The sequence below is a fragment of the Drosophila tropicalis genome, unplaced genomic scaffold, assembly GCF_018151085.1.
Source record: "Drosophila tropicalis isolate 14030-0801.00 unplaced genomic scaffold, ASM1815108v1 contig_1009, whole genome shotgun sequence".
Lineage (NCBI taxonomy): Eukaryota > Metazoa > Arthropoda > Insecta > Diptera > Drosophilidae > Drosophila > Drosophila tropicalis.
In genome coordinates this window covers 1325413-1342825 of record NW_027172367.1, presented here as the reverse complement: position 1 = coordinate 1342825, position 17413 = coordinate 1325413, and the positions used below count along the sequence as shown (strand labels likewise).

At 33.8% G+C, this 17413-nt stretch overlaps 1 protein-coding gene across 1 annotated transcript in view; it reads right to left on the bottom strand.

Moving 5' to 3' along the window:
* The window catches only part of LOC137581869 (zinc finger protein 425), a 47597-nt gene extending 36970 nt beyond the window's left edge, over positions 1–10627 (bottom strand). The window contains exon 1 of the mRNA XM_068296290.1: positions 10474–10627. The gene's annotated coding sequence lies outside the window, so the exon portion shown is untranslated. The remainder of the gene's footprint in view (positions 1–10473) is intronic.
* Positions 10628–17413: the final 6786 nt, after the last annotated feature.

The following is a 17413-nucleotide window of genomic DNA, read 5'->3' as shown; positions in this document are numbered from 1 at the left end:
GTTTTTGGTTTTTTACCATGGACTTTTTTTATTTTGTTTTACTGGCGATATGTGAGAAATATGTGCATACATACATATGTACATATGTATTTGCATAGATGATTCCTCCGCTAAAAGGGATTAAATTCACGCTCGTGTTGTCCTATTTATGATGAGTTTTGCCCCGCTTATGTATGTTTTGGTGTGCCTTGGGTATTTACCATCTTTTCCGAAAATTTAATGATACACCAACAACAACAGACCATAGAGCACTGGCATGAATCATCCGATGGAAAGCAGACATCGCTTACACTTACTACAACCACCACGTTCTCGCGTTTAAAATATTTTGTGAAATTATTATGAAAATGCGTAAAGGGATTTAATAAATAACTGTAACTGCTTCTCGCTTACACTCTGAGCTCTCTTTCTCATATTCTTTACCCCGCCGTTAAACCGTAATTCATTTTTTTTTTTTTTCGTTTTTCACTCAGACCACTTCGTTTTCTTCTGTGTGGGTTAGCTTTTCCAGGGCCCCTGCTTCTGTTGCTCTGTGGAATTATGTTTTATCCTGAATTATGGATTTTGTTTTGTTGTTTTCTGTCAAAATCATATTTTTCACACCATCCCCCAAAATTCTTCAACAACCAACTTCCAACGTTGACTCATTTACATGCTCAGAATTTCGTTAGCCTCGCTTGGGGTACCATTTTAGTCTCAGCTTCATTAATGAGAATTTGTTTGTATCGACGTTAGTCTTGGAGTGGGTAGACACTTACATACATACATATATCTATATACATATGTACATACATACATACATATATAAATGCTCTGTCTGCATCGTCTATTTTCGTACCCTATAAAAGGAAATATTAAAAATCACGGTTTCTACCTGATTGAAATACTTAATCACATTTCTGTGACTGACAGTTCAGTGCTATTAAAAGTATTTATTATTAAATTTAATGTGAAATAGGGTACTTCAAGGTCTCTAGTTCAAATTCAGTAGCATTTTTGTTATTTATTTAAGTTTGCTTAAGTTGTAAATTTAAAAAAAGTTTTTCAAATAAATTCCACTTAATATTTAATAAAATTTTCGGGAAAAATTAAAAGTAATGACAAATATGTCATGTGTGTGTTTAATATTAGTACCTTGTTAACACTATTGATGTTATTTTACATAGAAACAAATGTTTGACAGTTGCAGATTCCACTTTGTGCACTTAGGAACTTTAAAGTGTTGAAGCTTGCTAGAACCGACTAAATCTGTCACGAACCTTCCGCCAATAAATACTACCAGTTTTATCCATCTGTATATGATAGGATTTTTGGTTATTACATGGTATTTAATTTCAGCAGAAATTTCTGTAGATTCAGCAGAATGCTCCAACGGCTGCTACTAGTATGTATATGTACTGTACTTTAACATCGTCTAGAGCTGCGACTAATCGAGATGTTTATAAAGCTTTTGCAACTTTGTTTTGCATCCGATTTTGATTTCAAACTTGTGTTTTGTACATCCATAATGGGTATAGTAATTTTCTGACTGAAATCATTGTCGTCCCTGCTATCCATGAATTGAGGAATGTCTGAAAAATATTAGGCAATGAATCCATTAAAACTTGGATTTTGTAGCTTACATAATTAATTTACCGTTTTCGGGCATCAGCTTTATCTTCGTATGTTCTTTTTTGTGTAACTGTTTTACTTATCGCTTCTAAAATCTTCTTTTTTTTACAAATTGTAGAATAAGACTGGGAGCACCGGACGGTTTGATATCATCCTGAGTTACCTTAATCTTTCTGCGGCTTGACTTGTTAAAGTACTTGATGCACTTTATACTATTCCAAGTTTCAATATTTGTTTTCTCACACGACACCACTTAAAATGCAAAATTTTCTCACAGTAACAAATGGGATATAAATATGAAAGAAGCTAACATCGGCTATGCCGAAGTTTAACACCCTTGAAAATTTGTTTTCTGCAACTCAATTCAACTCCACAATTTTTCTTCATCTTCTCTCATTCCCTAAGCAACGCAACACACACTTACACATACAGTCTATGTAGCATTGCGTGCGTGTGTGTATGCGTGTACTCTGTTGATGACGAATGACGTAGTAGACAGCAAGCAGCGCCGGCAGCGATTGAACCGATCGGATTGAAATTTTGGGATCTGGGGTTTTATATCCAATATTATCACATATGTAAATTTCATAGCGTTACTACAATTTTTATGAAAATGTTTGTTCTGCAGCTAGATGATATAGTAGTCCGATCAGCCCGGTAGCTTTTAAGATGGCTGAGTAAAACGCATACGCACGGAAGGACAGACGGACATGGCTATATCGACTCAGCTTCTCATGCTGATCAAGAATATAATAATATTAGAATACCCTCTGCAAGGGTCCGAGCAAAAATTAGATAGATTTCATCGCCCATACTGAAAAAAAAAACCAGGTAAGCAAAATTTTCCATACATGCGTGCAAAGAAAGAGATGGAGGATGTGTGGGAAATTTTGTACATCTAGTTCTTTTTTAATTATGGGCGATGAAATCGATCTAATTTTTTTCCGGATTTTCATGAAACATGTATCATTTGACGGGAAATTTAATTTACTTTCATTTTTAGATTAAGGGAATATTACTTTAGTTTAAATTGGTATCGTAAAACGTCGTCAAACAAAGAGACCTTAAGAATTACATACAAAATCCCGAAATATCGAGGGGCCCCAAAACAAAAACTGGGGTTAAAATGAAAATTTTTGGTATGCAGTTTATCTGAGATTACCTAGATCTACAACTTTTTTAAAGAATACACATGACGCAATACAATACGCATGGCAATAATTACGTGTAAATATAATAACCAACAAACAACTATTCATTAAATTTCTTGAGAGCTGAGAAAATCAAATTCAAAGTCAAAAAAAAAAAAAGGGGCTAACCCGCTGACCACCACTGTACATACGTATTAGTTTTATTCAGCCTATTATGTTTTGTTAGAGACCGTATATCGCTAAATGTCATACTGCGTTGAAAACGTCAGTCCAAGCTTATTTTTATCATGGACAGTACTAAGTAAACACAATCGAAGCGCTCCCAAATTGTTGAAATTAACATTCGACAAAACAAATATAAACTCAAACTGACAAAATTGACTGGCCACCGCACTCGCCCAAAATAACGTCACCTAACTTCTTCCGCCGCTATTCCAGCCGAATGCTTGCCAAAATTATAGACAATGCTGCGAAACAAGAATAATCATTTTCAAAAAGTGTTGTCAAGAAATCTACTTGAATCAAATAAATGATTCTTATCGTCAACATCAGAAAAAGTGATTTTCTTTAATTAAGGAAAAACAAAAACATACATAGGTCCATCCAATATGGGCAAGTATATAAGTATGATAAAGCAAAATGTTTTCATAAACTGAAATGTCAATGCATACATTCATCTGTACATACATACATATGTATGTATGTACATATGATGGAATACGAGTCCCTTACAAACAGGAATATGGGGGTGGCAACAAAGCGAAAATTTACATATACATACAACAATCTCGTTATGTCGGCATTATCCTAAAGAATTCTGGTTCGTTCTCGTCATTCGTAGGGCCATAAATCACTCACGATTTTCTTTCCCTATCCCACCATCTTTTTCTACCACGCTTACTCGGCGTACTCTGAATTTGAAACGTTGGTGTCTGCTGTTGTCCTGCTCAGACGCACGGTAGATATTCCACACTGTCACACTGTGCTTCTTAAACGTTTTCGTTTCAAACTTTTTCAGGGAATTCAAAAACGACCTGCTTTGGGTATTCGCGGACAGCGAACTTAATGTGATTTTTGAATAAGAATTTAGCGTAATTAAATGTAGAACCTGTAAGTTACAATAATGTAAAATCAGATGCCGAAGGTTATTTAAATGTTACTTTGGGTTTTCCTTTGAAATGTAATTAACGTCTTATAATAATCTTACATTGATAGTGGGGTTTTCCATATATTTTTTAAGGAATTTTATAATTAGAGTATATAAAGTACTACCATTCAATTTTCAGATTTATTTCTGCTCTTCAACACGCTGGTCTGTAATTCACCCCGCGGTGACATTTTGTAGTGACAGACAAGACGTGTCCTTCGTCCTTTGAATTTTTCGTTCTTTTGTTGTCCTTTTTTCACGGTTGAGAGGCAAGTTTATCGTTTTAATGTTGATACAAGCCAGGGTCGACGGCTCCTTGGCCTCGTGACATGGCGTTGGCGAGGATAATAGGATGTTAAGTAAATATTTTAAAAAGGTTTCGACTCCACCTCCGTGGAGATAGAAGCAGCAACCATACCTATCCTTATTTCTCCCATTCAAGGAGATTGTGAAAATATAGGCAACCCCAAACTTTCAAGCAATGACCGCCCGTTTGGACCGTTTTTGGGACGGTTGACTCAACTCTGGCAGAATCTAATCCAGTTTTGCCCGACTGCCAGGCTCCTTTTGGCATAAATCATTTGCATACAAAATGAGCCTGACTCTGAGCCTGTAACTGAGCATTCAAGATGAATGCGACAAAAACAAAAATGGCATTAACAACAAGACGACAACAATTCAGACGATGGCAGCCAAAATCCTTTCAATTTTTGCACACATTCAATTTTATTAATTAAAACATTTTTTTCTTTTGGCGATTTCCATTTCCACCCCTTCCAATGATTCTACGGAGTGTGGCAATTAATTCCAAACATTCACGACACTTTTTCTTTGTTAAGTTTTTGGTTTGGAGAACCGAACCAGGGCGCAAATTATTCTCGCTATCCTTGCGCGGAAATAAAATATCACAAACAGTTACTGCCCCATAAATAATGGGAATTTATGCAAGGCATAAAGTGCTCCTGACTGAATAACACACGCAAAGGCGAAACAGGCCAAACAAAAGGCAGTCCAACTTTTCTGAGCAAATTACCATTCAATCATTTTGTAATTGCCCCAACTATCCAATCAGCTTCGAGCTGCCACACACATTGGTAAGTCAGTGTTATATTCTTCTTCAATTCCATTTTGCTTAATTTCTACAATATATTTTCATAAGCTTTTATTCCATTTATTTTGCATCTAAATTAGATTTTTGCCCATTTATTTATAAAATAGATTGAGTTAATTCTGTGTTGCTAAAAGAGTTACTTTTGTTACTACTTTCGTAATTATCGCATATAATCAACTTTTATCAACCAATTTAATTAGCTTGGAAAGAATCAAGGCATTTTCGATAAAGAAACAGAAATTATTTATTAATTTATTTCAGTTAAAAATGTGGCTTTTTTAAAAGAATAATCAATGACGAATAATGAATAACCCTCGAATAATCGAAGCTGTGTCTACAATAATTTGAGACTTTCTTGACTAAGAAACACGATGGTAAAATTCATTTTCTTTTCTTAAAAAAGTTGAAGTATAAAGTATAAATATTTTTCATCAGCATGAGAAGATGAGACGATATAGTCTCGTAAAAGTCACTGTTCGTAACTTTGCGTTTTATTTGGAAGGTACATGATATGGTAGTCCGAACCGGCTGAATCTGTTATATACACGTCCAATGAACGGACATGGCAATAGGAATTCGTCTCGTCGTGCTAATCAAAAATACATATTCTGTATATAGTCAGAGATGTACCTTCTTCTTCGTTGCACACTTCTCACTAAAATTAATCCACCCTGCAAGGGTACAAAAAAACGGATAGCCAGGCTAATTTCGATTTGTATGCCGCTACCAATTTTTCTGTTACTTATTCCTTGCTGCCAATGCGACTAATTGAAAAATATCCAAAGAAAAATATCTAAAAATTGAAACCTTAAAATGAAAACTATAGTATATACAAAATAGTTATCCAATTTTGATAAAAAGTTAGCATAATTATAAATTATTATGTGGATAAATTTATACACTAAGTTATTGCTTAGTTTTGCGATAATTACAAAGAAAGCAAAAAGTTTTTCTCAAAAATACTATATTTCGATCGATCGGTCCTATATGATTGACTCACGCGAACTTCATTAAAGTTTGGCACACTCATTAATATGTATGGTAAACTTAAATATATTTTTAATATTAAGTCAATCGCTTAGAAATTAATTACAAAAGTCACTACTTTCGTCGGACTCTGCAGACGGAGAGATTGCCGGACGATAAGATTATGCCTACTAATCGTTGCACACTTCTGACTAAAATCAATATACCCATGAGGGTAAAAAATTGAAGCGTATAAAAAACGGAGTTATGTGTGGAACATTTTCTCTTATTATTTTACTCGTTACTAGTTTTAAATAAATTTACAGCTTTAGATGGTAGAATCTTACTGTACTCTGCCAAAAAGGTTTCAAATGCCACCCTTGAACTTAGTTTGATGCTCTGTCATAAATCTATCAAGTTTAATGGCCGCCCCAGCACTGTATATAATTTTATGTATTTTATGCTGCAAATGGTGGCCAAAGTGTACGCAAACACAAATCAGCAAAGCAACCCTCATTCCCCCGCTCCCTAGCACCACCTGCCTCAACCATAGAACACCCAATCAACCAACCCAAACACCCCCAAAAAGAGCGGACGGCGGGGACATAAGCACGACTTTCACGCACATCTCGGAAGACTCACAAATTTCATAAAGTGGCAATTCAATCAATCAATTCTGACAGAAACCCGGCCACCGTCCGGGTGGGTTTCTTGGGGATGGCTATTAAGGGTGGACGGATACTTCAGAACCAGCCAAGGACATTCTACTGTTAAGCTTACGTACTCAGTCATTCAATTCAACTGATTTGTCAGAAAAAGAAATAATCAGTACAAGTTTTAGGAACTTCAAATTATGTATTTAAATAGGTGCAAAACACAAACATTTACCAAAAAACATTGAATCATATAATAATGACTGAAACAGTTTAACAATCGCATACGGAATATTAGCGTTATACACAAGATGATAGGGCTTACATTGCGTGCTCTTGAATGTTGTGGTTGAAATTGAAATCGCTTCAGCTCAGCTTCTTATGCTGATCAAGAATATATACTTTGTGTGTTCGGAAACATCTGCTTCTGTGCCTTACAGACATCTGACCAATTTTGTAATACCCTCTGCAAGGGTAAAAAGGTTTTATATCAAAAGTCTAATGTTCGCAAAAGAATATCCCAGAATCTTTGGCTGGAATTGAAATAAGTACAGATATGTAGGTTTAATTGAAAACATGTACTTCACGAGAGATGGAGCAGTTCCATTGTCTTTTTCGAATATTCGATGGATGGAGTCTTTTTAATTCTCCTTGCTTTATCGTTGGCAAGTACCAAAGCTCGTTTGCTAGGTTGTTAGGGTGTTGTAGTAACTTGTCATAGTGGCTCTCTGCCATTTTGCTGGCGATCAAAGCAATGCATTGCAATACATTGCAATGTAGGGAATGTCGAGATCGTAGTGTAATGTGCTTCCTCATATGAGCCCGGGTGCGCCTGCCATGGTGCACAGGGCCATATTTTGCTTGACTTGGAGGCGTTTTATTTGGCTGTGCGAAGCCGTCCCCCAAATTTGTATGCTATAGCGCCATGTAAGTACAGTTACTGCCTTATACAGGGCCAATGTGCAGCTCAGGCTTAAGCTGCTTTTATAATGCAGACACCAGTTTAGTTTGTTCATTCTGTAGTTGTGCTTCTTTACTAGTGTAAATATGTGGGGTTTACAAGTAAGTCTTCTATCAAGGGTCATTCCCAGATATGTTACTAATTAATCTTATCTACTTCTACCAAACTACTAATTTTATTGAAATTGGACAAGAAACATGCAAAATATGCGTATAAACGTATTTTACTAAGCGGTCCACAAGGCCAGAATTGGCCGTTGGCTGGTGGCTGCGCTAGAGTGCTCGTGTGTTTGTAGAATCAGCGAGGTAGCACATAGTATGAAGCATGTAAAAACAATTTAATAGACATACATATGTACATTTGGTTTTCGAAATTTGAAATATTTGTTCCACCTGGTGTATGGTATACCCAAGTCGGCAAGACGACTTACTTCATTTATTCAATTTTCGAATGGGAGTACTGCGACAAGTACTAAAGAAGGTCCATAACAAAATAACATAAACTAAATATGTATGCTGCCCTTCTGCGTTGGTTTTGTGCTAAAAAGGTTGGTTGGTTTTCACTCTCGGATTCAGCCGGATCGGACCACTATATCATATAGCTCCCATACAAACGGTAAAGTCACGAACAGTGACTTTTCTTAATAACATCGTTATTTTCAGAGCTATTGAAATTTAATATTAGTAAGCTCATTACACTTATAAACGACTGCCAAATTTGATCGTGTGACTATGTATATCTTATAGCTCCCATAGGAACTATCGATCGAAAACAGTGACTTTTGTCAGTAACTTCGTTACTTTCTACGCGATTGCTTTCAAATTAAACTTTTTTCAGTTTTATGTATCTGTTAAGGACTGTGCCAAATTTGATCAAGATCGGGGGACTATATCTTATAGCTTCCTTGGAAACAATCGGCGGAAAACAGTGACTCTGATTAATAACTTCATTTTTTCGTACGTAAGCCGTTTCGCAATTATCGTATTTTAGCGAAACTAGAGATAATTTAATCGTACAAAAATTTTAAGAATCAGTTTTATATATAAAATTGTATGCAAAACTTTCAGGGTAATACAAATAAGAACCTTAAAATAAGCCTAGGAATCCTTTGAGCGCATTACCTCAGCAAGTGGTGCTATTTTTAAGTTCGCAGCTGTATGTACAGATATACATACATACATAAAATGAAATTGGGAATGTAGCGAAACAGAAAGGAAGGGATTGAGAGAGAGAGAGGGACTAGAAATATTTTGAATATACAAATGTACATATTATTACCGATTTTATTTCGCTTTACAGCAAAAAATTATAATGCTTTCCCTGTGTGTAAACACTTTTTGCCAGACTGTATATTAGTTTTTCTTCATGTAAGAAGATTTTCTGAAACTATGTATAAATGTACACATGGCCCTCGCTTAACACGGACTCTTTTAACAAGAACTCGGTCTTACACGGTTATAAATTTGCTCCCATCCCCCTTCCCTTTCAACACGCTAAAAACCTCGTTCTTACACGAATGCATTTCAAATTTGATATGAATTGAAACATATGATCTCTTTACTTCTTTAAAGTTTCTTTTTTTATTTAATATTAACTTTTAATTTGTAAAATATATATGTTATGCATTTATAAAAGGCATATATGGATGTACATAATAACTTTTGGTTAATTTTGATCAAATGTATGAAACTTTAATAAAAACAGATCAAACTTGAATAATAACAATTTTTTTTTCTGCCAATTTTGAATTTTGAGAACGTAACCCCTTATTTTGTACTGAATCCAAGTTTCGGTTAACACGATTTCGCTTAAACCGAGAATTTCTAGGAACGTAACCCCTGTGTTAGGCGAGGGCCAAGTGTATGTACATATGTATGTACGTACATATGTACAGTGGCTGCAAAAAAATTTGAGACATTTTTTTTACCTTTAATTCTGATTTCATTAGATTTTTATATAACATTAGTGAAAAGTTTTGATTTATTAATTTATAGCGTGATTTAGTTGGTCATTCTTTCGAGATAATGTACCGTAAATTTTCTACATACATATGTAAAGGCCCAAAACTCGGACCTGGCAAAAAAAGAAGACACATTTTTAAATATTTAAAATTGATCGTACTTCTTGGGACTCTAGGAAAAAGTTTTAGGTCTAGTAAATCTTAGATAAACTGCATACCACAAATTTGGACAATTTGGCCCCAGAATCCAATTTGGAGCCAATTGAAAAAGTCAATTTTGTATGTATTTTTTGGTCTTCCTGCTTGGCGTTATTTTAAGCAACTAATTCATTCTAAAGTATAACCACACTTGAACTATGAAAGATATTGATCATCTTTAGTTTTACTAGACCTAAAACCTTTTCTTAGGGTCGGTACGATCAATTTTAAGAAATCTAAAAAATGTGTCTTTTTTATTTGCAGGTCCGAATAAAACTCCCTACTGAAATGGCCCAAACTGATAATACTCTTATAAATTCTGCCTATACATACATACATACATATGTATACATGTATACATTCATTTGAAGAAGTTGTAGATGTAGTAACACATAATATGTACATATGTATGTACATACATACATATGTAAATAAAATAAATTTAACATACATACATATGTATATACATATATTTCTTTGTTTTTTTTTTTTTTTGGGTTTTCGACTAGATATAGTTTTACGTCATTAATTGATTCGTGTTTTTCATTATTGTTTTTACTTAACATTTTAAACTGTAACGGTCGCTGAAAAATCACTCAAAATGTATTGTATGCGAATTCGCCGGCTCAATTTTCGATGTTACGGTCGAAAAGAATCACTTTGAGAGAACAATAACATGCACAGACCGTCGCGTATAGAAAAAAATGTAGCTTACCTTGTTTACAGGCTCGGAATACCAATTGAAAAACGATCAATTACTCAATTGAATCACTTGAAATAATATTATCCTTTGACTTACATATACATATATGTATGAATATATCTGTAAATCTTTTAATTTAACACTGAAATTTAACAGCGCACTTTTCACGAGCAACCGCACTGGACAGCGTTATTTTGTTAGAGATGAGCTAGTTTGGTTTGCTCTGTGACAAATTCACCGTGATGGTGAAAATACAAAAAACATAAATGTGGGTTTTATTATTTTTGCTGATTTCAATGCGGTTGTTTCAGCCAAATTGTTATGTAAAAAATAAAAACGGGATAGATATGGAATAATAAAGAATACATTACAGGGCATTGTTAATTTTTTTTATTAAGTTACTTCCTAGTTCCAGCTGAAAGGAAGATTTATGTGGCCTCCCCGATCTTAAGGGTTAACGCCAAAGCCACATTTTTATTTTATTTTTTAAATTTAGAAAATGATTCCGACTGCATTGGTGGGCTTATGGTTGCTCATCTCTAATACCGAAAATACACTCGAAATTCGAAAATGAGAGCAGAGTCGATAAGTGGATACAAACAGAGAGAGAGAGAGAGAGTGAGAGCATGTTGTTATTGAGCGGGAGAGGGTTTTTGAGTGAGATTGTTATTAGTGTGATTTGATGTACATATGTATGTACATACATACATGTTTACTTATGTATGTATGTAAGTATATGGTATGAAGATGTATTTTTGCTTATATGTACATATGTACATCAATATGCACTTACAAACCAAGGTACAAATATACATATTAAAATGTGACGCTTTTTATACCCTTGCAGAGGGTATTATAAATCTGGTCAGATGTTTGTAACGCACAGAACTAGCCGTTTCCGACCCAATAAAGTATATATATTCTTGATCAGCATGAGAAGCTGAGTCCATATAGCCATGTATGTCTGTCTGTCTGTCCGTCTCAGCCATCTTAAGAGCTATCGCGATGAAATTTTTTTGGGGGTTTTTTTTTTACCCGGGTGAGATAAAGTTGTCAGGATCGGAACACTAAGTTGTCAGGATCGGAACACTATATCATATAGCTTCAGAACAAACATTTTCATAAAAATTGGAGTATCCCCATGAAATTTACTATGAAGATAGTATTGGATATAAAAACTTCAAAATTTCAATCCGATCGGACAAATAGAACATAAGTTACAGTCAATATAAATCGGTTCAGTCGCTGCCGGCAGCGCTGCTTGCTGCATACTACGTTATCATCAAATCAACAGAGCACATGCATACACACACACAGACGCAACGGTGTATGAACTGTATGTGTATGCGTGCGTTGCTTTGCTTAGGGAATGAGGGAAGAAGAAGAACGAATTGTAGTGTATAAAGAGTAAAATTGTTTTGTTTGTATATTGATGAATTGAGTTACAGAAAACAAATTTTGAACATGCAAAATTATTATTGTCAAGAACTGCAAGGGTATATAAACTTCTGTATAGCCGAATTTAACTTTGATATTTTAATTATCTTTTACTTAATGCTCTAGTGAACGTAAACTGAAGTCTATTTCTTTTTTAATTTGTAAAATTTGACGATATTCACTCGGAAAAAATTTTTGATTTCGCTTTTTGGCAATGTGAAGTATACAAACACATACATACATATACAGGGTCGCAGAGAGAAAATCAGGGCCCGGGGGTAACCATGTTCGGGCCCCCTACTTCCCTTCAAATAAATCCGCTATTTTCGACTGTGATGTATCTGCTGGCCCGGGGGAAGCCCACTCGTCACATTATTTTCTGAGCTATTGTCGTAAAATTTGATGTTGGTGACTTCTTTCTAAATATAAATGACTGTGCTAAATTTTATCAAGATTGTACGTCTATAACATATAGCTGCAATAGAAAAGATCGGTGGAAAACAGTGACTTTTACCAACAACTTCGTTACTTTTTACCAGGGACCGAAAATAATTATTATTTCTCACAAAATTTTCCAAAAAATCATCTATGTAATAATTGTTACAAAAACCCCCAATCTTAATTCTTATTTTTGATTTTTAAAATAAAACTCAAGAATAACTTTTATTTTTGATTTTTATTTTATCCCTCAACCCATAACTGTTATTTTTGAGAAAAAAAAAATAAAAATCATTTGTGATTTATATAAAAAAAAAAAAATTATAAACATCATTTAATAACATTGCTGACCCAATTTGAATTATTAATAGTTTTTTTTGCAAAAATACACATCCAATCTGAAAAAAATTTTAAAATTTCCAATCCAACTCCAATCGTTTGATAATAATCCTCGGCTGGATGAAAAGAAAAGAATAAACTTATAATGAGTTGGCTAGCAAATTAGAAATTTATTCGGTATTTAATTTTACAAAAAGCGTTTTTCGCATCAAAGGTCGCTTAAAATTAGCTTCAATGCAGAAAAGGCTCTTTCAACACTGACTTGGGTTGCAGGTACACTTTGTACAACTTTGGCCAGCTTGTAGAGATTGGGATATATGTACATATTTTTTTTCTTCCCAGTATCCCATTACGTCCATAGTGAGATCCACCGGCTTGGGATTATAAGCATCTATCTCTGCCATTGCTTTCGTCATTTCATCGTCGACTTCTTCTGTCTCCGCATTATCAACAACAAACGAGTTCAAATATTCGTTGAGGAGAGAACAAGTGCTTTCACTTGGTGGCTCGACAGGACCACTAGCACAGCTCGATTGAGTCGATATTTGGGAATTTGATGCTTCTGCATCAGGACTATTAATGAATGTAGTTGCTGGTATAATTTTTTCAGATGTGTTCGAGCATACATTATTCGTATTGGGTTCTGCAACAGAACTCTCCGTATTCTCGGTTCCAAAAAGATGGCTGAGATTATAATTTTGTTGTCCATCAAAGAACTTTCTCGTCTTTCTAGGCATTCTGCTAGGACATTGATGTAGTCAGTATTCAGTGCTTTGGTTGACAACTTTAATTCGAACCAGAATTTGCAAAAATCGGCCAAATAAAGCTGCTCCAACTGAAATTTTTTTGTTGCCACAAAAGCAAGTTCCAGAGTCTTCTTCAAGGTCTAAACTGTTGTAGCTTAAATTTTAAGGACGTTTTTTTAGTTACATTTTTGTTTTTCGTTTTGACGCCTGTTTGTAAGGTAAGATTATAAGGGTATACAAACTTCGGCATGGCCGAAGTAAGCCCAGGCCCTCTTGTTAATAACGGTTCTAATAGTGCCCAGCTTGAATGTGACAAAATTGACCGAAGTTGTTTGCTGCATTCATTTATTGAAACACAACTGTAACATGTTTACTCAAATCTATTGGTTTGTTCTCAAGCTTAAAACGGTAAACATTTGGAATTGGAAATTTTAAAAATTTTTTCAGAGTGGATGTGTATTTTTGCAAAAAAAAACTATTAATAATTCAAATTGAGTCAGCAATGATTTTTATTTTTGAGAGAAAAAAAAATTAAAAATCATTAAATGATTTTTATAATTTTTTTATATAAATCACAAATGATTTTTATTTATTTTTTCTCAAAAATAACAACCCATGTTGAGGGAAAAAATAAAAATCAAAAATAAAAGTTATTTTCGAGTTTTATTTTAAAAATCAAAAATAGAAAAAGTTTCAAAATAATTATTATTATTGATTTTTTTAGATTTATCTTATAACAGTTACGGTCCCTGCTTTTTACGCAAATGTTATAAAAATTTATATCTCTCATTATAATATAGCTGTTAATAACTTTTCTAAATTTGATCAAAATCTGGCGACTATATCATATAGCTCCCATAGGAACGATCGGTGGTAAACAGTGACTTTGATCAATAACTTCGTTATTTGCTATTCTAAGATTGCACACTGGGCTGAACTGCCAAATAAGTGGCATAAAGTCGAAAATTTTGTGGAAGCAAATAATAATTCTAATTATGTATATTCAAACTAGAGTCTCTAAATAGGAAAAATCGATGATAGCTTTTACCAAACATGCAACCCTGTCATTCTGATCAAGCTTCAAAGTCAGGTGATTAGTCAGCTGATGCCTGCGACAAAATTGGCGGGAAATTTTTATTTACTTTGAGCGCTTGGCAAATTTACACAAAAGAAAAATAAGATAGTGGAAAAAATGGATTTTGGAGGCCAAGCTATGTAGAATGTATAAAACACAGCAATTTGGTGTTCAAATTTATTATATTTTATATATCTGTACTGTTTTGTATTGTCCAAAAAGATAAATCACAATAATATGATGGATGTATTCCAAAGATCTATGGACACTCCAGATCCCCTCATTTCAAGTATATCCATTAAAAAAAGGGCAGCTCGACATAAAAAAAACCCCCTTCCGCGAGATGTCAGTGAACTTTTAGAAACACCACATTATAATTTTCCAATAAATGTTCAGTCTTTAGATAATGATTACAGTTTTCATGATGACTCCGACTCAGAAATAGAGGATATAAATCCATATGCGTTTGAATTAGATGTGGAAAACAATTAAAATATGAACTTTTCTAAAATTGTTAGTAACTAAAACCTGTCTTTAAGTAAGAATTTAATCATAATAAATATTATATTACTATCACTAAAACATAAAAAATATTAAAATTTTTGTACTTTATATAGTTTTCACACTTTCCTTTGTGATCACGTATACGCATTGTTGCCTTATATGGGCTACTGGGGTAGGCGTGGTCAAATGAACTTCAAATTTCGTTTCAATATTTAGAGTGCTATTCTTATCAACTATACCAAGTTTCAGCTCGATATATGCGTTATTCGACTTTATGCCACTTATTTGGCAATTCAGCCCAATGTGGATTGTCAGCAGTTCTTTGTCAAACATTAGACTTCATAGCTATACATATGTATGTATGTAAGTATGAAAAGAGTAACAAAAAACTTGCAAGGGCATACAAACTTTAACTAGGTGGAAGTTAGCCCCAGCCCTATGTACGTTTTTACGAGTGAAAATATATAAAGCATGTTCCATACTTTTTTTCATACTTCATCTCACCCGGGTAATAAAAAGCTCCCAAAAAAGTAAGTAAAACGCATACGCACCGACGGATCGACTCAGCTTCTCACGCTGATCAAGAATATATATACTTTATGGGGTCGGAAACGTCTCCTTCTGTGCGTTTGTACATCTGACCAATTTTATTATTATAAAATATTATAATATATATATATGTATGTGTATATATTATAAAATTGGTCAGATGTTTGTAACGGGTATAAAGGTTATTCCTCTGCAAGGGTATAAAAAATTGCGAAATTGGTGAACGAATTATTATTATATTACAAAATCAAAAATCAATTACGAGCAATATAGTCGTTGAATTGACAACCCTATTGTATAGGTACATTTGAAATTTCATTAAAATTGAAAATTGCAATTAACGAAAATTGTATACCACTTTAGAGCAAAGCCTATTCACGTTGTATTATATAACTACTTAGACTATTTAATGGGGTCTTTGAAAAGAATCGAGCGGTGACAAGAACATTTTCTTTATTTTCTTTGATAATTTATCTTTAGTTTTGCTTTGTTTTCTCAATCAACTTGCAAATTCACAAAATTCTCATTTTGAAAAGTGTATTTCTACTAAATTCAATTAACTAAAATCAAATTTTTTTAAAGGGCTTAACTATTCGCAGCTGTTCATGCTTCTTCTTTTGGCAGGCCAATATTAGTTAATTAATATAGATTGATTAATTAACTATTGTTAATTTTTTCAATAGAAGTGCATAAATAAAAAAAGACAACTTTTGGGACTTTGCATTCTTATGGTAAAGAAAGTTACAATAAATATTAAAATTAAAATTTTAAGAATACAACAAAACCAAAAAGCTTAAAAACGCTTTAATTTTATGCTCTGTCGATGGTAAAAAAATACAATAAAACAATTTGTAAATGGTTTTTTTGTAATAGTTTGAATAAAATTGTCCAATGTCTGTCTGTTCTGTGCAGTTTATGGTTTCTGAGTTGAAACAAGTACAAAATCTCGAGTTTGTGCTTTTATCTAAATTATCGCTGCAATTCAACCGATCCGAAAAATAAACCTCTACACACGAAACACCAAAAACTTAAGATAAGATCTGTTGATATCTCACCAGCTTTTAAGGTTAAATCGTTCATAATTAATGCTCGCCTATATTTTTTCATTTAAGATTTTTAAAGTGGGAAAACTTTTTGTCCAAAAAGTCTGATGCTTGCGAAAGAACGGCCTACAATCTTAGTATAACAAATAACGAAGCTATCACTGTTCGTGACTTTGTAAGGGAGCTATATGATATAGTGGTCCGATCCGGCTGAATCTGAGATATTCAAACTGTGCAGTTTATACAAGCCTACATGCATGCAATTAAACTCTGTAGCTCTTACGGTGTAGGATGAGTTTGCGTTGATGCAGACGGACTGACGGACAGACGGACATGGATATATGAATACGTCTCGTTGTGCTGATCAAGAATATATATACTTTATATTTTCGTAGTTGCTTTCTTCTATGCGTGGCACACTTCTGACCAAAATTAATTTACGCTTTTTGCAAGGATATAAAAAGTGGGCAAAGAAAACCCGATAATTTACAAAAAATGCAGGTTGCATTAAATCCAGAATTTTTTGTTTAATTGATTGTAACGTGAGATACAGGTTTTGGTAGACTTTCTACCTTGTAAAAGATTAACTACAAAATGGAGACTATGGTCTTCATGGTTTAAACCAAAGTCCGTTTTTTTGGGGGGGCATATGTATATTAAAGACGTTATTCCAAACCTTAAATATAAAAGATAGGGATCTTTGAAGAAGTTGTAGATCTAGCATTTCTGGTCCTTTGGGCGAAGCTATTTTACAAGACAAGCATGTACTAAAGTACTTGAATTGAATTTCCCATCGAATGACATTTTTTTTTTTATAAAAT